This window comes from Ixodes scapularis, unplaced genomic scaffold (assembly GCF_016920785.2).
Source record: "Ixodes scapularis isolate PalLabHiFi unplaced genomic scaffold, ASM1692078v2 PGA_scaffold4__175_contigs__length_147842914, whole genome shotgun sequence".
NCBI lineage: Eukaryota > Metazoa > Arthropoda > Arachnida > Ixodida > Ixodidae > Ixodes > Ixodes scapularis.
The window spans coordinates 79,526,114-79,548,366 of NW_024609879.1; the positions used below are offsets into that span (position 1 = coordinate 79,526,114).

The window sequence follows — 22,253 nt, forward strand, 5'->3', positions numbered from 1 at the left end:
ATCTGAAGCACAAGTTCCACAAAAAATAAGCGTGCCGAATTATGGCGAACTTCAGCATGTCATACCGCCATACGTGATCTCCACAAGCTGTAGAGTCCTAGGGCCATAAACAACTCGTATGGCACATTTTCACCCTTCTCCACGGGAAGAAAACGGATGGTGTAAAAGTCAATGCACAAATCTTTTTTGAGTGTGTGTTCTCAAACGCCCAAGACACCATAGCATTACAACAATGTAAGACGGCGTGTTCAATAGCTTCTGCCTGCCGGCACAGCAGACGATATAACCCAAGGGTGCGAACATTCCACGGTCCTGAAGCCACGCCTTTACTGGCGAGGTAGAACTATGCAGACGAAAGGAAAATGTTTTGACAGCAGGCGCTTAACCCGTGACGATACGTCCTTCCCAGGGCCAGAAGCATACATTAGCCGGTATGGTGGGGCAGGAAAGAGTAGTACATCAAGCAGGTCACGCGTCAGAGTTTTGCGCGTTACAATTGATGGTATTCACGCGAGAATCTTACATGCGAACAACGAAAGGAATTAAGGACCTCTTTTACAAATTCCCATGGTTTTGCAGGAGGACACAACTCCTAAGAATCAAGAAAAGACGACAATGCCTCCGCTAGCCGTGTCTGTATGATTACCTGCAAACAGGGGATTCTGTTGGTCTCAAAGGAAAGAGAAAGGTGAGACAGTTTTCTAACAAAAAAATGGGCCAGACCGACTTCCCTCCCCCCTCCCCCCCCCCCCAGCGAGACTCGACGAAAGAGGTTGTTACGGCACACCGACTCACTTGCCGACAGTCAAACAAAACATGCAAAAACCCTATGCATTTTCTGAATACAACTTCGCGTTCACCAGAGGACTTGGAGCACGTACCAAAGTTTGGCGGTTAAAACACGTTGCATGCAGTTGCTAGGGCAAACATTGACAGGTCTCGGTTACGCCATCGCGCTGTGCGTTTTTTTCAGATCTTCATTTACACTTTCCCAGTAGGAAGTTCTAGTCTTCATGGTGCTGCAAAGGGGCAATTAGGTATTTACGCGGGGCAGTATCCCAGCCAATCCCTTCGAATCGCGCTGGCGTTGTACCCCACGCACCGTGCAATAAGCCACAGCATTTATTAAGATTAACGGCATCCCCCGTCGCAACACAGAACGCTGTACATAGCTTTAAGGCCGTAGTGACACTCTTTTTGTCTGTACAAAATAAAGCGATATCATCCGCGTACGCCATAACTTTGTTTCTATAGAGCTGATCACAACACCTCGAATTGTCTTGGCTTTGTACTAAGCTTAAGCAAAAAGGTACCAAATAAAGGGCAAAAAACAACCGAGACATAGGGCATCCCTACCTTACAGATGCTGATACCGGTATTTTTGGTGTCAAAGAATTGTTCAGCACTAACTGAGTGACACACCCGGTGTATGACATGCCAATTCCCTTAGAAAGTAATTTGCCAACATTCGCTTTTTCAGCACAGCCCAACGCGCTCATGGTGAACGCGGCCAAACGCCTTCTGCAAGTCAATTTGAATCATGGCTACCTGGTCTCTTCCATTGCTAACACATTCTAAGATATTACGGTGTGAATTTTCGTTTGTGTGGATCGACCTCGAATCCCACATGTTTGGTGGTCTCCAACCAACTCGCCTATGGCGTTTTGTAGTCTACTAGTTAAAACTCGAGCAAAAATTTTATGATCAACATTGCAGAATGTTATCGTTCGAAAACAATCGATCACAGATCTTGCCTGAACCGCGTCAGGTGTCTTTTGAATTAGTATGTTATACGTTTTCAAAAAGGAAGGCGATAGGAAATTAAGGGAGTAGCCTTCACAAATAACCTCCAGAAAAAGGGAGCCACTTCGTTCTTAAATCTCTTATAAAATTCTCCACTGAATCATCTGGTCCAGGCCTTTTGTGGGACAATAAACCATCTATGGCACATTCAACCTCTTCAAGCGTTACAGGTTTTTCCAACAACTTTTTAACCTCATCCGAGAGTCGAGGCGTTCCTTCCAGTATCGCTATAAGATTCTCTTTGTTCACAACCATGTTTCCACCACCAAATAATTGGGTGTTGTAATCCATAAAGACGTTTTCAATGAAATCCCTATCACTACTCATGATGCCGTCATGGAAGATAGCGGGGATCTCTTAAGAGATTGCATATTTTCTTTCTTCGTTCAAAGCCCGGCAAGTAGGTTGCTCGCCTTACAAAACTTTTGGGGATCTTGCTCGTACGATGGCTCCACGCTAACACTCCTGATGGTAACCTTCTAGTTTGACCTTTACTTGCTTTATTGCTTCCGTCACTGTGCTTGGGTTAGCATTTTCTATTCTGAGAAGTTCATTCCAATACTTCTGTAGTTCTTTCACCTCTCTTCTCGTCTCACGCTTTAAGTAAGAAGACCTTTCGATTGCGGTTTGTTTACCTCGTCTTTAATGTATACCCACTTCTCTAGATAACAAAGTTTCTGCGTCTTTCTTATTTTGTTAACTGTTTCTGTTACGGCCTGGACGAAGTCGTGGTCTTTCAAGAAAGTGTTATTTATTTTCCAAAACTTCTATTTGAATTTATTTCCTCTATGTTTTAGTTTTCCTAGCGTCACATTCACAAGGCAGTGATCGGTAAAGAAAAGCGGTATTACTGAGTAATCTGTTATACTACTGATAACTTCGGCGGAAAAGTAGATAGAATCTAATCGCGAGTGGGACGCTCGTTGAAAGTGGGTGAAGTGAAGCCTGTCTCGGCTGGCCCTCGCGTGCGCTATATCTTCCAGAAAGTGATCTTGTATTATATTAGTCAGCATTTCTGCACTACTGTCTCGGGTTACCACGGGCGATGTTGTATGTGCCGGGCTACAGACGCAATGAAAATCGCCCATTACTACAACAACCCTGTGAACTTGAAAGTACGTTTCCAAAAATAAGTTTTGTTGGGCGCATAAACGCGAATTACTCTCCAGTCATTGTTAAACAGACGAACGTCGCACAATATAAAGCGGCCTCGCTTGTCAACAAATACATTCAAGTTTCGAAGACCGTACTGGGTTTCTAAGGAACAAAAAACAACCCGCTGATACTCCGACCGCATGACTTACGCACACTTCGTAGCGACTAAGAAATGGCCTCAGCGCTTGCCGATGCCGCTATCGGTGGAAATTTTTGTTTCTTGTAGTACAAGAAAATCGATTTCCTAGTTAGCAAGTAATCGTTGTAGCTGGTACTTTTTTCTTTGCGGGGGGAGAGGCGTCATGCACGCGGCTAAATCGGAGAGGCTCGCAAAGGATGAATGAGCGTGAGGCATAACGCGTGATGCACGCGGCTGAATAGGCGATTTTCAAACAAACAATTTTTTTTTTTTTTTTTTAAATGGCGCAGTGGCAACACGAAGGCCAAATACAGCCAAGATCCTGCTCATCTGATTTAATATGTAGTATGTTAGTGCATATGGTAAAACTAACGTGCTGCGCTTAGCTTATACAGAAATGGTGAATAAGGCCTATAGAGTGTAAAGGGCTCCACAAATTCATGTATATTAGAGAAGTAACCTGAGGCCACTTTTTTGAAGGATAAGTCTGAGCAGAATCAGAGGTTCAGGGCCTAACACCAAGCACGAATAAAATGAAATGTTTAATCTTCTTAGTTTTGCTTAAAGTGGTTTAGGGACATGTTCGAGCTTCCTGCAAACGTAGAGATGCATTACTGTAAGGTCTGAGTCACATGTTTCGCAGGTAGGATATTCATTGCCCATTAAGAGATGTGAGTGTGTTAAGCGTGTATGTCCAATGCGCAGTCGTGTTAACAATACACTGTCATGACGTGAGAGGTGACGATAGTCCTGAAATGTATTTCTTGTAGGGTGAAGGGTATAAAGCTCGTTACCTTCACATTCCTTCCATTACCGCAACCATTTTGCCGCGACACGCTTGGACATCTCACGGCGAACGTCACTTAAGGGCAAAGGCATGTGTGTTTTGTCTTCGAACGGACACCGTCGAGCAGTTTTGTCGGCAAGCTCATTTCCTGTGATGCCACTGTGCCCTGGAACCCCGAGGAACTTAACATGTCCACCTACTGACTGGGTTTCTCGTAACAGCGTATGAATATCTGCAATAATCCGGTGTTTATTAGGTCCTATAGCACAGATAAACATTAGTGCACTTAAAGAGTCGAAGCATATCAGAGATTCCATGATCCGGCACTTTCGGATGTGCTTAAGCGAGGCAATAACCACATATAATTTAGATTTGAAGACAGATGCTATTGGAGACAACTGGAAAGCATTTCTGTTGGTCCCACAAACAAAGGCTGCTCCACCAGCATTGCCCGTTGTCAAACCATCAGTGCGAAAATGCCTGGGAGTGCTTAAACTCTTTAAGAATTTCTAAAAAAACACAGTTGGTACAATAAAGGCGCAGCATATGACTTTTGGAATTTAGTTAACCGCAGATCACAAGAAATGCTTGGGTCATACCAAGAGGGGAGAGGTGGACGGAAAGTTGCAACCTCGCTTTTAGAAAACCTAGTATCTGACAAACTTGCTGCACACTAATTCCAAATGGTTCGGCGACTGATGGGCGTCGAGGAAACAGCTCAGTGAAAGACGGGGCTAAGACATGTGCGTAGGCTGGATTGTCCTTGTACATCGAAATTCTACCTGCATAAATAGACCTAGCAATTCTCTCCTGAAACGTAGGGGTTGTTCATGGGCTGTTATGTACAGGCTCTCCACTTGTGATGTCCGAAAAGCTCCCGTGCACAAACGAATTGCCTGGTTATGAACCGGATCAAGCTGTTGAATTGTGCTTTGTCTAGCCCAGCCATTGATGTTTCGCGGACCCCTTGTGGATCGGCGAAGATGATGAAGGACCCCGTTCGTGGTGAGGGGAAGGGAAAGTATAGGTTAATTATGATAGTGATTTGATAAACTGATATAAGTGAGGGCGAGTGTGAAGTAGACTTCTCTTACTGGTATATACACGAGAAAACTCGCCCAAAAATTGGAACGTTTCTTCACAATCTGAGAAAAAAAAAACTTTTATTTCCGGGCTTGACTGATGAAGCTGTGCTTCGCGGAGCCCAAAGGGTCCACGGACCCCCATTTGAGAACCACTGGTCTAGACGATTCCTAAACAATGCTACATAATCCAGTTTTGAATGCACTGTGGCCCGGTAAATATGCAAAAGAGACTCCACGTGTACTGCCCAAGATGTGTGTGCAAGCACTTTAAGAATATTTAGCTTGTTTAGGCATCTTTTGCGAAAACAGGCAATATGCTCTCCAAATGTTAGTTTCCGGTCAAAGATGACTACCAGAAATTTTTGAAAATTTTTACAAGTGAGTTATATATCATTTAGTGGCAGTTCGGGATTGGGGTACCCCCAGTCCTCGTTTCCGCATAAAATGTACTATGGCACTTTTTTCTGCCGAGAACTGAAATCCGTTTCAAAAACACCACTTGCACAGTTTGTTTATGCAGAGCTGGAGTTGTCGCTTGGCAACTCGCCGAGATAAATTCCTGAGAGAAATTTTCAGGTCATCGGCATATAAAAAGTGCTCGATGGGCCGAGAAATTTCACGGGAGAGTGAATTTATCTGAACAAAAAATAATGTAACACTTAATATGCACCCCTGGTGAACGCCCGTTTCCTTCATAAACTCGTCAGAAAGAACAGCTCCCCAGCGCACCTGAAAAGTGCGATATTTTAAGAAGTTCTTAATGAATATCATCATGTTACCATTAAAACCCATTGACACCAGCTTACTAAGAATACCATGCCGCCATGTTGTATCATATGCCTTAGCAAGATCAAAGAGAACTGCCACCAGATGTTCACGCTTCACAAAGGCCAAGCGAACCTCCAAATCCAGAGACACAAGACGATCAAGGGTGGAGCGGTTTTTGCGAAAACCACACTGAGCTCGTGATAGTAAGTTTTTTTACCTCGAGGCATAAAACAAGACTTGAATTTATCATGTGTTCAAGCACCTTGCAGAGGCAGTTGGTGCGAGCTACTGGTATGTAGTTCTCAGGATTTGTGTGATGTTTTAATGGCTTTGGATGGGCTATAACGATTGCTTTCCTCCAGGATGTTGGGAACACCCCCGTTTCGCATATTCTGTTGTAGAACTTCAGAAGAGCAAGTTTGGAATCAAGGGATCAGTTAGCAATGATTTTATAGTGTATGGTGCCTAAGCCAACTGCAGAATTCCGGCAATGTAGGGTCGATAACTTCAGCTCTCGAAAAGAGAAAGGTTTGTTGTAAAGTTTCCCGCTACTGATTTTTTTTTTTTTTGCAGTAATTTTCTTTTTACTCGCGTGCAGTAAATTAGAAAAGGGTTTTGATATGAAGACTTGCTGTATACTACTGAAAAAGTATGTCCCAACTGATTTGCCTCATCTCTGGCAGAGCACACTTGAACGGTTCGATCTTTGGGAATAGAGAGTCGGGTATCATTATGCAAGCCCTCCATCTTCCGTACTTTGTCCCAGATTTCTTTTATTGATGTGCCCTGGGTAACGTCCGAGGTGTATTTGCTCCAGGAGTTTTTCTTTTGGCTTCTAATTATGCGGTGGGGCTCTGATTTGCTTCTTTTAAGGGCGATAAACACTCAGAAGTGGGATACCTCTTGAACTTTCCCCAATACATATTTTTATTTTTCTTGGCTTCTGTACATTCTGGACACCACGAGGGTTTTGGGTATTTAGGAAACCGTGATGATGTTCTTGGAATTGAAACTGTTGCCGCGTCAATTATGACAGTTGTCAAAGTAGACGTGGCCTCATCGATATTAAGTGCGATGAAACCATCCTCAGGAATCTGGGCCTGTTCACTGAATTTCGTCCAGACTGTCTTCTCAATGACCCACCGAGGCACTCTTTTCGGAACACAAGGAGTAGTGGACGAGTGTTGGATGACACTGGGAAAGTGATCACTGTTATATTGCCGCGCGCCAAGTAGGCAGCGCGGCCGTAGCCTAACGGTTATCGCGCTTGCCTCCCACGCGAAGGGCCAGGGTTCGATTCCTGGCCGCGGCTATGCATTTTTGTTAACACTGTAATGTGATGTTCTGGTGAAATCGAGAACCGTCTAGCTGATTCGAGGTCAGAATTTTCTACGCGTCGAACCTTCTACGTCGAATGCTCCAGAAGCCAACGTGTGTACAAAAGCGGCTCCGCAGGCAAGCCGGAGTCAGTTTCGCTCCAGCGTTCGACTGTGCTGCTACGCCGACTTCGACGCCCGCGACGCTCTGTTATTATCTTTGTTCTCCCTTTAGTTTTTGGCACAAGTTCGCCACATTAAACGTTTATTTCTTCCCGTTTATTTCCTTTTATTTTGGTCACCACCCGTGACATTTTGGTGGAGGTGCGGGGTAGCGCATGCCCGTGCAGCGTTCCCCTCCCAGGGCCCGCAGTGCAAGCCCGATTCCGAGCCCGGTGAGAACACCACTCGACGCGGAACCTGAAACTCGGACCAGTCGCCGCACCCAAGGTCTGCACCCGGAATACGGACTTCTGCCACCCAGGACCAAGCAGCCGACGAAGCCGACGATGGACGGCCAGCAGTCACAGACCCCGGCCGCTCCTGCCTTCATCTACCTGCCAGTCGCACCCCGGACTCCGACGCCATTCCACGGGGACGCCCACGAAGACGTCGAGGACTGGCTTCAACAGTACGAGCGGGTGGCCCAGCACAACCGATGGACGGACGACCAGCGCCTGCAGAACCTTTACTTCGCGCTCGAAGGAACGGCCAGGCACTGGTTCGAGAATCGGGAGACATCATTGATCTCGTGGACCGCCTGCAAGAATGAGTTGAGGCGAACTTTCACAAACCAGTATCGACGGGAGAGGGCCGAGGACCTTCTTCGAATGAGAACCCAGGGCGCAAACGAGTCCATCACCAGTTTCGTCGAGGATGTCCTGCGCCTGGTCACTCGCGCCGACCCTCAAGCCACCGACGAAAAGAAGTTGCGGATCCTGATGCGAGGCGTACGAGATGACATTTTCGGAGGCCTCGTCCGCAACCCGCCGACCACCGTCGAAACGTTTGTAACAGAGGCGACCAACATTGAACGGGCCCTGCAAGCACGAGCCGCTCACTTCCACCGAGCTCCTGCCGTCGCTGCACCCACGCCGTCAAGCTGCGCCCTCAGCACCAATATTCCGGGGATCCGAGAAATAGTCCGGGACATCGTCCGTGAAGAACTGAAGAAGCTGATACCTGCCGCCGAACACCCAGCTTCACTCTCGATCGCCGAGATTGTTCGAGAAGAGGTCCAGCAAGCGCTCCAGCCAGACGTTCTCGCCGACGCCGCACCGAAACCACCAGCTGTGACCTATGCCGCCGTTGTTCGTCGTCCGCAGCCCCCTACTGCTCGGCACTACCCAGCTGCACCCCAACGAGAAGTCTCTTCGCCGCAGTACGCGCCGCGCCAAGAGCAGCGTGGACTTCGAAAGACCGACGTGTGGCGCACGGATGACGGACGCCCGGTGTGCTTCCACTGCGGGGAGGCTGACCACGTTTACCGGAGGTGCCCCTACCGCCAGCTCGGCCTGCGAGGATTCGCTCCAAACGACCGTCGACCTCGTTTTGGAGAACGACCAAGGGACATCGAGGAATACCTCCGTCGACCTCGTTTTGGAGAACGACCAAGGGACATCGAGGAATGCCTCCGTCGCCCTCCGTCACCAGCGCCCACCGCACCTCGAGGTTCCCGTTCTCCATCCCCCCGACGTTCCGCGTCGCCTTTCCGTCGGTCGCGCCGTGACAGCCTGTCCCCCCTATCCCGTCGGGAAAACTAAGTACGGCAACGCCTGGAGGTGCCGTTGCCGAAGACGACCCGAGTAAAGAGCCTCCAAGAACGCCGGAGCGCTCCCACTCTCCCGACGTCACGCATCGCTACGACGCCCCTGCAACGGTGTCCAACAACCTAAACGTCGTCATCGACGGCCACGACGCATCGGCACTCGTGGACACCGGAGCAGACTACTCAGTCCTGAGTGGGAGGCTCTCCCGCCGCCTTCGAAAAGTCATGACGCCGTGGGAAGGACCCCAAATACGAACCGCCGGAGGACATCTCATCACACCAGTCGGGAGATGCACTGCTCGCGTCGAGATCCACGGTGAAACGTGCCCTGTCAAGTTCGTCGTTCTACATGACTGTTCGAGGGACGTTATCCTCGGAATGGACTTTCTCTGCGAGTATGGCGCCGTCATCGACCTCGGAACAAACCGGCTGACGCTACGAAAACCTGCTCCACCAGCGGAGGAACCCCAAGCGACGTCACCCACGGTCCGAGTACTCGCACACCACGTAAACCTACCACCGCGGTCGAGTGTTTTCGTACTTGTCGGGATCGATAAAGCTTCCTCTGGCGAAGTAGGAGTAAATAATAACAAAGCGTCGATAGCGTCGAGGTCGGCGAGACAGCAGAGTCGAGCGCTGGGGCGAAACTGACTCCGGCTTGCCTGCGGAGCCGCTTTTGTACACACGTTGGCTTCTGGAGCATTCGACGTAGAAGGTTCGACGCGTAGAAAATTCTGACCTCGAATCAGCTAGACGGTTCTCGATTTCACCAGAACATCACATTACAGTGTTAACAAAAATGCATAGCCGCGGCCAGGAATCGAACCCTGGCCCTTCGCGTGGGAGGCAAGCGCGATAACCGTTAGGCTACGGCCGCGCTGCCTACTTGGCGCGCGGCAATATGGGTTTTGATGAAGAGGCCAGGGCAATTTCGTAAAAAGAGAAGCTGAAAAAAAAATAGTAAGTCTATGTCAGAGTATTTTACAGGCAAGATTAGGGTAATATGCGTAGGAGAGTTGTCTTTTAAAAGATCCTCTGAATGTTTTAGCAAAAACTTTTCCACCACTTTGCCTCTAGAGCCATCCAATTGACTTCCCCATAGTCTATTGTGAGCATTCAAATCTCCAAGAAGGAGGAAAGGGCTTGGGAGTTTACTTACAAGCTGTTCTAGATCTGTCAACGTGATTTGTTCCTTAGGTGGAAGATAAAGAGAGCATACAGTTACCGTGATACCGATGTAGATAGGTGCAGAAACTGCTTCCAAGTTTGAGGTTAAAGGAATATGCTCTGGAGGACACGATGGCAGCACAATGAGAGTCACTCCTCCACCTCTCACATCCGGAGGACGGTCTTTGCATTATACTGCTCATCAGTCCAGCGGAGTGCACAGCACGGTCATAACTTCTCCGTTTTGACCCCCAGGAAACGAAGCTGGGATAATCTGCAACTACATCGTCATCGCAGCCACAGCAAGGCAGTGCATGGGCCGACAACAGGCCACTATCAAGAACGACGTCACTTCGTCGCCGCCCAACAACATCTACCAGGCGGCGCACACACACGGCATATAAGCGGCGCCAGGCGAGGGAAGGACGCAGTCCAGCGGAGTGCACAGCACGGTCATAACTTCTCCGTTTTGACCCCCAGGAAACGAAGCTGGGATAATCTGCAACTACATCGTCATCGCAGCCACAGCAAGGCAGTGCATGGGCCGACAACAGGCCACTATCAAGAACGACGTCACTTCGTCGCCGCCCAACAACATCTACCAGGCGGCGCACACACACGGCATATAAGCGGCGCCAGGCGAGGGAAGGACGCAGTCCAGCGGAGTGCACAGCACGGTCATAACTTCTCCGTTTTGACCCCCAGGAAACGAAGCTGGGATAATCTGCAACTACATCGTCATCGCAGCCACAGCAAGGCAGTGCATGGGCCGACAACAGGCCACTATCAAGAACGACGTCACTTCGTCGCCGCCCAACAACATCTACCAGGCGGCGCACACACACGGCATATAAGCGGCGCCAGGCGAGGGAAGGACGCAGTCCAGCGGAGTGCACAGCACGGTCATAACTTCTCCGTTTTGACCCCCAGGTGGGTGCAGGCATTTGCCTAGCAGTTTGTTGTACTTGTTACTCCGCTGGACTGCCTTCCCTTTGCACTGTCGTTATGTACAACGCGGGAGAGTCAGACGAATGTTTGGCATGCTTAAAATCAATCGCAGCAGACAGCCAAGCGCTCAAATGCTCAGAGTGTGGGAACACCTACCACATCGGGAAGTGCGCAGGCATCACAAAAGCAAAGTTAAAAGCCATGGAACCAGAGGGACTCCCGTCTTGGAACTGTGTCACCTGTAGAGTGCATTCTCAACGGCAAGCTCCCCAAAAAGATAGCCAGGGAACAGCAATGGCAAGCGAAACTGACGAACAAAAACACACAGCTATGATGGAGCAGATATTGAAAACAAACCAGAAGCTAGGGGAAGTCCTATCTAGAATCGAGAAAATCGAACAGAACCTAAACATCCAGTCTCTTAAGCATGACACCACGATTGAAAAGCTTGATAAACAAGGAAAAACTACTCAAGCGATAGAAACCTCGATAACCATGCTTTCCAAGCAATATGATGACCTTGTAAAAAAGTAGACTCATTAACACGTGTCACGACCGAACTAAAAAAAAGGACGAATGAGATCGAACAGCTCGGGTATGAAAGGGATGCAAGGATTAAAGATCTTGAACGGGCAGTGGAAAACGCGGAACAATACTCCAGAAGAAAGAACATAGAAATTCATGGAATTACAGAGCACGATCGCGAAGACCTGACAGCAGTCATAAAGAACCTGGCAACAAAACTGAACTTATCAGTGCCTCAGCCCGATAAGATAGAGTCTATGCACAGACTTAAAGCGAAGGATGGTAAGATACCTCCTATCATTGTACGCTTCAAGGACAGATCGGAACGAGACAAATGGGCCTCCAAACGTACAGCCTTGAAGGACGAACAGGTGTACATCAACGAGAACTTGACCAGGCTACAGCGGTGGTTGTTTTGGAATACAAAGGATTGTGCGAGGGAGATGAGTTATAAATACGTCTGGATGAAGAACGGAAAAATTTTTGTGAGAAAGAGGGACGGAGCGGCTGCAATTCGAATTGATGACGAAAGTGACCTGAACAAAATTCAATAATGTCTTTCGATACATTTGAAGAATGGGATAATCATACCAAAAAAGTTCTAACTGAAGAGGGAAAAAGGAAAGAAGACCAGATCCTACATATCGTTCAAATAAATGTTAGAAGCCTTAAGAAGCACAGCGATGAATTGAATGTTTACATAGCACATGCACTGGTTGATATCGATGTGCTTATACTTACCGAAATAAATGTTGAGATAAACGAACCGCTCCACTTCCCCATACATGGGTACCATGAAATGTCTGTACGGCGCGAAGGGAGGAAAGGAGGGGGGATACTGATATACGTTAAAAATGGCTGGCTTTTCGACCGTATTGAGGTATCTTTGCAGCATGCCGAAGCTCTTGTGATGAATATACATAAAGCCGCTATATCGTTCACTATATGTGCCATCTATAGACCACCCAGTGGAAATCTACATTTATTCTATGAAGAATTTGATAAACTGATAAACAGATTTAACAACAACGATTATATAGTTATAGCAGGCGACTTAAACATTGACGTTTCGAGTCAAGATAAATACGGAGTCTCGGATTACCTGAACATATTGTCCAGTTACGGGCTAGAAAATGTGATCAATGGTTACACTAGAGAAGAGCACCTCGCAGATAAAATCACAAGAAGCAGCATTGATCATATAATAGCCCGAGCAAGCAATTTATTCTTTATAGGTGGCATAATTAAACAGAAAGTAGCAGATCATTACTTTGTTGCTCTACGGATATTTGAGGAAAACTGTACACAACAGATGCAAGAAATTCAATACAAACAAATTATTGACAACAGAAAAGTAGATTACAGTATAAAGAAGTACAACTGGAACTCTCTTTTACATCTTGAACATGTAGCCCTTTATGAAGCGGTGGTCGAGAAACTTGGGAGCATATACGAAAGTTCAAAAAAGGCGATCAAATTAAGAAAAAGGAATTGTAGCAACCGGTGGATTGATAATGAAATAGTTGAGTTAAGTTTTGAGAAAAATAAATTATGGAACAGATGTAGGCAAAATCCGCAAAATAAATCACTTAAGGAAGAGTATAGGCGAATAAGGAACAGGGTAACAGCAAAAATAAGGTTATCCAAAAAGAAGTTCCGTACAGCACAGCTCAAACAGTGCAGGAAGAACATCAGGGAAACGTGGAATACTGTTAATCAAATCATAGGCAAACCCCCCAAAGATAACGCGGACGAATCTCTAAAGAAAAATTTTGCAACAACCAATTTCGATACACTAAGTGATAACTTTAATCGCGCTTTTGTTAAGCAGGTGCAAGACCTACGTAAGCACGCAAACAAATCTACCACAAAACCTAATTTACGGAGCCATACACAAAACTCCGCGTACATGCCGGAAATAACAGAAGTAGATCTACAACATATAGTTAGCAATATAGTAACGTCAAAACCGCCCGGATACGACCAAATAAGGCCCAGAGATCTGCGCGTTCATTTTGACAGTCTACAAAATGTTCTTTTGGCGATATTAAACGGAATTTTTGAAACAGGAGATATACCTAATAAGATGAAGGTGTCGATAGTGCGGCCAATTTATAAAAAAGGGAACAAAAAAGATGTTTCCAATTACAGGCCCATAGCTTTATTGTCAGTCATTCATCAGATAATGGAAAGATTTATTTTAAAAACTATGACCTCGTTCTGCGACAAATTCTCGTTAATAAGTAACTGTCAGTATGGGTTCCGGAAAAATAAAAATACGTCACTTCTACTCGAAGACGTAGCGGATTTTATTAATGAGAAGATAGACAATAATAAAATTATACTTGCCTTATTTTTAGACTTAACTAAAGCGTTCGATACAATAGATCATGATATTCTACTAGATAAACTAGAAAGTCTGGGATTCCGAGGACCGTTCCTTAGATTTTTCAAAAATTACTTTACCAGCCGAACACAGAAAGTAAGAATTAGCAATAGTATAAGTGACACCATCAACCTCACCTGCGCTGTACCCCAGTTATCGGTATTAGGCCCAATGCTATTTAATATATACATGAATGACTTTGCTTCTTTGCCTTTAATATCAAATATATATCAATATGCAGACGATACCACTTTAGTTCTAGCAAACGAAAATTATAGTTCTGCGGCGTCCGCTTTACAAGAAGACATCAAACAAATAATGAACTGGTTTGTAAAAAACTACATTTTTGTAAATGAAAACAAGACTACTTTAATGTGCTTCAGAACCCATCAAAAGCGTATTCACCTCACCAAACCCATATTTTTACATTCTGCGGAATGCACGAATTGTTGCTGTCCACCACTACCATACGCAACAGCAACTAAATACCTAGGAATTTACTTTGACGAACATTTATCCTGGAATTTGCATACGGATAACCTAATAAAGCAGTTGAGGATGATTTCATCTTACTTATACAGACTTCGTAGTCACGCGGACGTCACATTAAGGAAAACAGTTTACCAAATGTTAGGTGAATCAAAATTGAGGTATGGTATAACAATCTACGAATTCTGTTCGAACACCAAAAAGCAGAAAATTGATAACATGATAAAAAGAATGGTAAAGAACGTCACTTATGGAACCCGGCTCGAGCACATCCCATTCGAAGAACAGCTTATCGAACTTAATCTTCTGGCGATAGGTAATCTGAGGAACTATACAATCATCACGTCAAACTACTTCACGACCGATTACAAGACAAAGTCAACCAGACAAAAACAGCTTAGGAGGACCGAGATATATGATATTCCTAGAGTATATACGAATTATGGAACACGATCAAGAAGTTATTATGTCCCGAATCTCTTTAACCAACTTCCTAGCAATTTGCAGGAAAGGCAATCATTACGTACTGTGAAAAAAGAAATATTGAAATGGTGTCAAAGCAGTTCGATTTGATTTTGGAAGTGGGCCCTGGGATTTTATTCACAATCTCGCCTTGTCACTCATGTCAAACAATTTTGTCGCTTCTTTTTTTTTTTATTACTGATTCATGGCCGCTGCTTGTGTTGGTTTTTGTGTAGTGACTTTGCTGTTGAACATTTAGTTTCGAATATTTTCTTGTTGCTTTTGCGTTTCATTATCGGAATTCACGAGCAACGTCTACGGTATCTTTTTTACATATGTATATATTTTTCATTATTTTTTGTTTTTCGCTCGGATAGACATTTTCCGTGTTGAGCGTTACTTGTCGTTTTTAGTTACTGCTGCATGCGGTGTTTCTTCTTTTTACGCGGGATGAATGTAACGGATATGATTGCACGACGCAAAGTTCAATCCGCGAAGTGTTCATGATTATTGAGCCACAGTACGCCACCCCACGGGTTCTTGAAATTTAGTTTTTGTTTTATTCTCGTTGCTTCTTTTTTTTTTCTGTAGTAATGCGTTTTTGGGGGGGGGGGGGGGGAGGGAGACTTGTAGAGTTGGACTGCCCGTTCTCACACACAAGCACACATGTGCTTAAGTGAGACGATTCTGGAAAATGTATTTTTGAAAGAAACCTGGAATAAACTATTCTATTCTATTCTATTCTATTCTATCTGCCAAATCTGAACGAGGCCGACTCAGAAAGGAAGGTTTCCTGAAGACACTTCAGATCTGGGTCTAGGGCCTGCACCAGATCCTTTAAATTTTCAATGTTTGAGCGTGCTCCTCTGCAGTTCCACTGCAAAATATTCACTGGCAGTATGCTAGGGCGGTCCTGTTATGCGAGGGCTCTGTTTATTTCTTGGTTGCTTGTCAACTTGCATAGGGTAGCCTGATCTGCAGGATTAGGGCAGGATTTAGCCATCCCTCCTTGTACACCTGGGGGTTCATCATGCGAGCAGGATGCACCATGATTACACTCGGGCGCATCCAGAGCATTTGATTGAGGTGTACTATGTTGTTTTTTTATGTAGTACGGGAACGTTCAACAGAACCTTTTGGGAGTGTCCAAATGAAGGTGACTTGTTAGATTTCACCTTCTCCTGAACCTTGGCGTTGGGAGTGGCCGATGTTCTGACAGCGCTCCCAGAGTGATGAGAAGAGGAGGATAGGGAGCCCCGAGGTGCCTCCTCTGCACACTGTCGGGGTTGCGAGGAACCACCGAGACGCACCGACGTGTCGGTTGTTTGAGTCATGGGAGTCTGTAACGGTGTGTTATCCACCCTTGGTCTTGTAAGAAAAAGGGGTATAAATGGGGCCACCATATCCTGACGGGAGTATTGTGTACCCACAGAGGTCTTTGGCGGCGCAGCCCCCCTGGCTGCCGCCCCAGCATACGTGCCTCCGTGCAGGAAGGAGAGACGCTTACGTGCTTCCTGGTAAGTCAAGTTTTCCTTTGTCTTTAGAGTTGTTATTTTCTTTTCCTGTTTGAATCTAGGGCACGAACGAAAGTATGCCGGGTGAGGTCCTCGGCAATTCACGCAGGTATGCGAGTCACTAGAACAGTTGTCTGTGGGGTGATCGTTGCTTGCACATTTGGCATATGTCGTTTTTTCTCTGCACGTGATTGACCCACGGCCAAAACGTTGGAAGTGAAAGCAACGCCTTTGATTGGGGACGTATCGTCTTACTTTGTAGTTAAGGTAGCCGGCCTTGACTGCGGAGGGGAGGCTTGTTTATTTGACCTTTAAAACTATATGTTTAGTGCCCCTTTCCTGGCCATCACGACGGAGAGGGATGCGTCGCACAGGGATGACTCCCTGATCTTTAAGACCTTCAGAATCTCTTTGTTCGGGCTTCCAAGTAGATAATCCTCAGATATGACGCCCTTCGTGCTGTTGAGAGAGCTGTGAATGGTCACAAAAGCGGCATATTCTTGGATTTCGTTGAGGGCAAGTCGTGCAGTACTCTGCTCTGCAGTATGGACTTCAACAAGGTCGTCACCAGAAAAAAGCTTCTTTGCTTTGAAATTTCTTCCAACTACCATCTCCAAAGGTTTTGCGACTAGGAGAGGGGAACGTTTTGCGAGCGGTTTTTCCTCGTTGTCCGAGTCCATGACCAAACATTTTGTAAAAGTTTTCGGCGTCGTGGTATGATTCTTTAGAAGTTTGTTCTCGGTGCGGGCCCTTTTGAGAGCCCGATCAGAGTTTTTGTTTAGCTTGGGACCCATAAAGTAGGGAAGGAAATTCAGTGCCCGGGTGCACTGCCCACCAAGGAGCCCAATAAGGGGGTAGGTAATGTGCCATAGCAAGATGAGCATGGCTGTCACAATTACTCTACCAGTGCTGCCCGGGCACTATACCCTAATGTGGTTGCAGGGACAGGTCCTGTTTCCACTCAAGGTTGGCCCTTACCACCTAAGAAGGGGAAAAAGGAAGAAAGAGAGTGTAGAACAAAAGAGAAAGAGGTGGGAGTGAAAGTGAAAGAAGGAAGAAGAAGGTTGAAGAGGCGATTGACTGAATCATCCTGGTCGGGCCAAGCCAGGACAATCGTCTACGAGAAGCAGGGACTGAAGCGGTGTATTGCCTCGCCCGGAAGGCCCTGAAGGGTCCAAACGTACCCCGGGCTTAGCTCAACCGCAAGGATCCCCTTTTCCCGGACACGGGCACCCCACGCACAGCCAGACGTGGGTGGGCGAACTCACATGGCTCGGGATTTGTAGTGACGCCACTCCCCAAGCACCTACTTGAAGTAGGTGCCCCCTGCGTGCGGGTATGGTGGCCCAAATGGCTGGGGTCCGTGGTGACGCTACTCACCAAGCACCTAGCACCTAAGGTGCAGGCGCCCCCTGCAGAGCTCGAGGTCCGTGGAGGTGCTACTCTCCGAATACCTGCTTTCGCAGGTGCCCCCCTGTGAGGACTTTCTAACAGAACTCAAGAAAAAGGAGTGTCATGCAGACCGGGACTTGCATGGCCAAACACGCGCCATGAGTCCTTACTGCCACTGTCGTCGCCCGTGACGCGTGACTGGACGTTAACACGCATCTCTTTAGGTTCAGTCCTGAGCCACAGCTGCGCACCAGTTTCCTCCGCTGCGGGATCTTCAAGGGATGACATTGGATCTTGCAGTTGCTTCAAGACCTGGCCTATCTCAACGTCAGTGACCGACGCGTCAGACGCGGGGTCACGACCGCCTTCGTCGTCGTTGCTGTCCTTCGCCAGACCAGCTGCCCGCTGAAAACGCACTTGCTCTTAACATGATGCCTCCACCGTCTTCTCGCCCTCAACGCCTGGACCTTGCGGCACGCACTCGGACTTGCTCGTTCCGGGTGCAGAAGCCAGCTGACTGGCGACTGCCTCCGCAGCCCTTTTAAACGAGTGTCTGAAAAATAAACGTTCAGCTGTGTTGGAGACTGGTGGAGATTTGGGCCAGTTCGTTCATTGCAAGCAAAAAGCGCCGAAAGAAATACAGGGACACACACGAAGGGAAACAGGACAAGGCGCTTTTTGCTTGTGTTGGAGACGTTGTGTTGTGGTCGTCCCCTTCTGTGTTCCTGGGTGTCGGTTTTTATTACCATGAAGCGTAATGTGTGTATAGTAGAGGATCCTCAAGCGCAGGAGAGCGGCTCTGAAGTGCAGTAGTGGCCTGAGAAGAGCAAATTTTTTTTTGTAGAACATGAATTGGGCGGTACCTAGCGCCACCTAGCCTAGCTCCTTGCAATTACTCTGCTTGACCCCTCCATCTGGTGGCTAGCGATTTAACCTTTCACACTACGCGATAAACAGCGGCTTCGAGTGTGTTCTTTCGAGAGCGGCTTTTGGTTCGCGATTTGAGTTTGCCCTTTTCCGTGATGTGCGGTTGACGAAGGAATTGTGGCTCAAGGAACAGCAAAGGTAAGACGTAAAGTGCGCCAAGTAACTGGGTATCGGTTGTCTCGGTTTAACATCGCAGTGCTGTCGACGAGAAGACCGAGTAACTGCTTTCGAAACGCAAGTTTCTGTACCTGTGGGGCGAATCTGGCTTCGGAAATAAACACAGTTTGCGGAAATCTAGTGTGACGCTTTTGTTTGCTGCAGCTCTCGTCCCGTACAAGAGACGTGGCGTCCTCGTTAAGCCTTATTGGGCTCGATTTGCTCGATTCCGGGCCGCCATATTGAGATGCAAGCGACAGAGAAACTTTGCTCCCCTGCTTCAGGGACGAAAGTTTCTCCCTTTCTAAAGGAACATAGGTTACAAGACCGTTCCTCCCCTAAGGGAGGACTATCCATACCCTTTTTTCTAAGAGTGTAGGGTATTGCTGGAGCAACTGCTCGCAACTCAAAAAATGAAAGCCGTTTACAAATCCCTGTAACGCCGAAATGGAGCGCAGCTCTTGAGGAGGAGTAGGGAAGGGTACTGAGGGGGTCACGTCACCTGCGGGTAGTCACGTGACCCCGGGCGGGTCACGTGATCTCGGGGGGGGGGCGGGTCACGTGACCTTGGGGGGTCAAATGATCTCGGGGGCTCACGTGACCTCGGGGGATCACGTGACCCCCCCAAGGCCACCCCAGGTCATGTGACCTCGGGCGGTCACGTGACCTGGGGTGGCCTTGGGGGTCACGTGGGGGTCACCTTGGGGGTTACGTGACCTTGAGGTGACCTTGGGAGGGGTCACGTGACCTCGGGGAGTCACGTGGCGGTCACGTGACCTTGGGGTGACCTTGGGAGGGGTCACGTGACCTCGGGGTCACGTGACCTTGGGGAGAAGGCCATGCGATCTCGGGGTCAGGTGACCTTGGGGTGACCTTCGGGTCACGTGACCTTCAGGGGGTCACGTGGGGTCACCTTGGGGGTTACGTGACCTTGAGGTGACCTTAGGAGGGGTCACGTGACCTTGGGGTGACCTTGGGGTCCCGTGGCCTTGAGATGACCTTGGTTGCGCCGACGGCGACGGCGACGCCGACGCCGCTCAAGCCGGAAACTGGCCCCTGAGAGCTGCGCTCTAAAAGAAATATCCCAAAACATTGCCGACATAAAGGGTGAGCAGCAGTCGACTAAGTCTTGGTGTGCTAGTGTAAATAATCGCCTTGGTCTTATAGAGACATCTATTGATGAACTTAGGTCAACCACCAAAAGGGTTCAAGGCTGCGAGGATAGGTTAGTGGATGTTGCTAGCACGATCGGGGATCGTAAACGAAATATCAACGACCTTGAAAATAGGGGCATACGAAACAACTTAATCATTCATGGTAATGAAAGGAGATGTCAATGAAACGGCTGATCAGCTTAATGAAAAGGTTTGCACGAATATATTTTCTACCAAGCTTCAGGTTAACGTTTCTACTGCCGAGAAGATCCATTGATTAGGACGCAATCAAGCAACTAAACTAAGACCCGTAATAATGAGCTTCAGAGATTACAACCAGAAAATGAGCATTCTCAGTGATGCTACAATACTAAAGGGGACGGGCGTTTTCATTAATGAAGACTACTCCTACGAGTTACTTCAAATACGCAAAAAGCTATGGGACAGCTCGCAGGCTGAGAGAGATAGGGGTGATAAAGTAACCCTTCCATACAACAAGTTAAAGATAAATAACGTAAGTTATCAGTGGGACAACAACTTGCAAAGCCGCGTGCGTCCCAATCAGCCTTTGACCCCCCACCCCCAGCGGTACAAACTGCATCGGATTGACTTCAACGATCAAAAAAATTTTACTATAAGGCTTCTGAACATAAACGCTCGTAGTCTGGTTAACAAAGTCGACGCTCTGGAAGCTACTTTATATGCACACGATCCGGACTTTGTAGCAATAACCGAAACATGGCTGAATGTTAGAATAAATGGCTGAAATTGTACCTCCTGCCTTTGCGATCATTAGGGCTCGAGGTGGTGGTGTCGCCCTAATCGCTAAAGAATATTTGAAATTTGAGCTCCTGGATGACGTTCCAGGCTGTATGGATACAGCAACTACAAAGTACAAAATATATTATTACTAAAAGAATGTCAACCAAGAATTGAAGAAAGGAGACACGGCGTTGATTCTCCTTTCAAGCGAGAAAAAAAGGCTCATGCAGTGAAGGGTACCTTCAATTGCAGTGCAAAAAAAAACTAGCTGGAATTATGAGCTGTATATCGAAGGAATGGTAAAAGTGTTCCCTGTGGACTTAATTAAAATTAACTGTTTTATTAGCTGGTTATTCATTAAAAAATTATAGCACAAATACGAAAACAGGAAGGAACAATAGTACAAAAAATATGTGTATGTTTATACAACCGGAAGTTAATCAGCCTCTGTGCGCGTCTGGTGTCTCAGCTGTAGAGAAGAAATTTGGCCAGTGCGGTAAAAACGCTAATTTCGGGACTTTAGCGTGCACCACGCTGTAGTGATACACGCTACCCGCTCATTCAGATCGAAACGGGAAAGGCTGGAGATTGAGCACAGGATCCCTGGGTTCTGCAGCGCGAGCTTTCGTTCCATGTGCTGCGAGCTGGTATGCGCTAACCCGCTCGGCCACCCATCCCCCGACAATAGGACAGTACAGAGCGCTACTAACAACTCATTATTTACAGCTTTCATTATGAAAAATTTCAGTGCAGTGAACTACGGGAATAGATGCGATAAAGCACCGAGAAAAGGTAAACAAGAAGGGTAAGCAATGAACAAAAAAAAAAGTGAAGAAATCATATTAAAAACACAGTTTCCGTTAGATTTTGAAAACGATAATGCTTCTCTTTTTGAGAGAGTGTTAAACAAGGTGTGTTTATGAATATGACTTCTTGATCCTTCATAGATTTTTCCTCATGAACCTATCTGGCCCTCTTATTTTGGTAGCGCTTGAGGATTTGAACTTTTCCTTATCTCTTTAATCTTCACCATAAGGGCACCTTGCCATCCACGTCAGAAACTGTGTATGCACCACCATGTTTACTCAAACTCGAATCCTCAAGGGCTACCCCAGCAAGAGGGCTAGAGAGGTTCATGGGGCCAAGTCTCTCATGGATCGAGGAGACATACGTAAAAACGCACCTTCTGTAGCACTGTCTCGAAGACAGCAGCATTATCTAAAACTTGTTTTTTTAATCTCTTAGGTACTGTGTTTTTTTTTACTTTTTTTAGTTTTTAGGTTTTTTTCTTTTTTTTTACTGATTCATCGCATCCATTCACTTAGTTCACTCGCAGAGCTCCGTCGTCTTTTATTCTTCTTTCCTATCCTCATATTTTGCGCTTTAATTCTGTAATGCCACTTGAACATATTGAAGAGGTACAAGAAAAAAAAAGAGCGCGAGCAAACGAATCTATGCTGCGGAACGTTAGTGTGAGTCGGCGATGGTGTTAATGCTCTCGACGAGAGAGACTCGGACGAGGTCCCAATTCTTGCTCTGAGCCAGCAGCG

At 46.8% G+C, this 22,253-nt stretch overlaps 2 pseudogenes; both read left to right on the top strand.

Annotated features, from left to right (window-relative positions):
• Nucleotides 1-20,707, top strand: part of LOC120848080 — a 129,827-nt pseudogene extending 109,120 nt beyond the window's left edge.
• Nucleotides 20,708-21,437: 730 nt separating this feature from the next.
• LOC115328793 overlaps nucleotides 21,438-22,253 on the top strand; it is a 187,944-nt pseudogene continuing 187,128 nt past the window's right edge.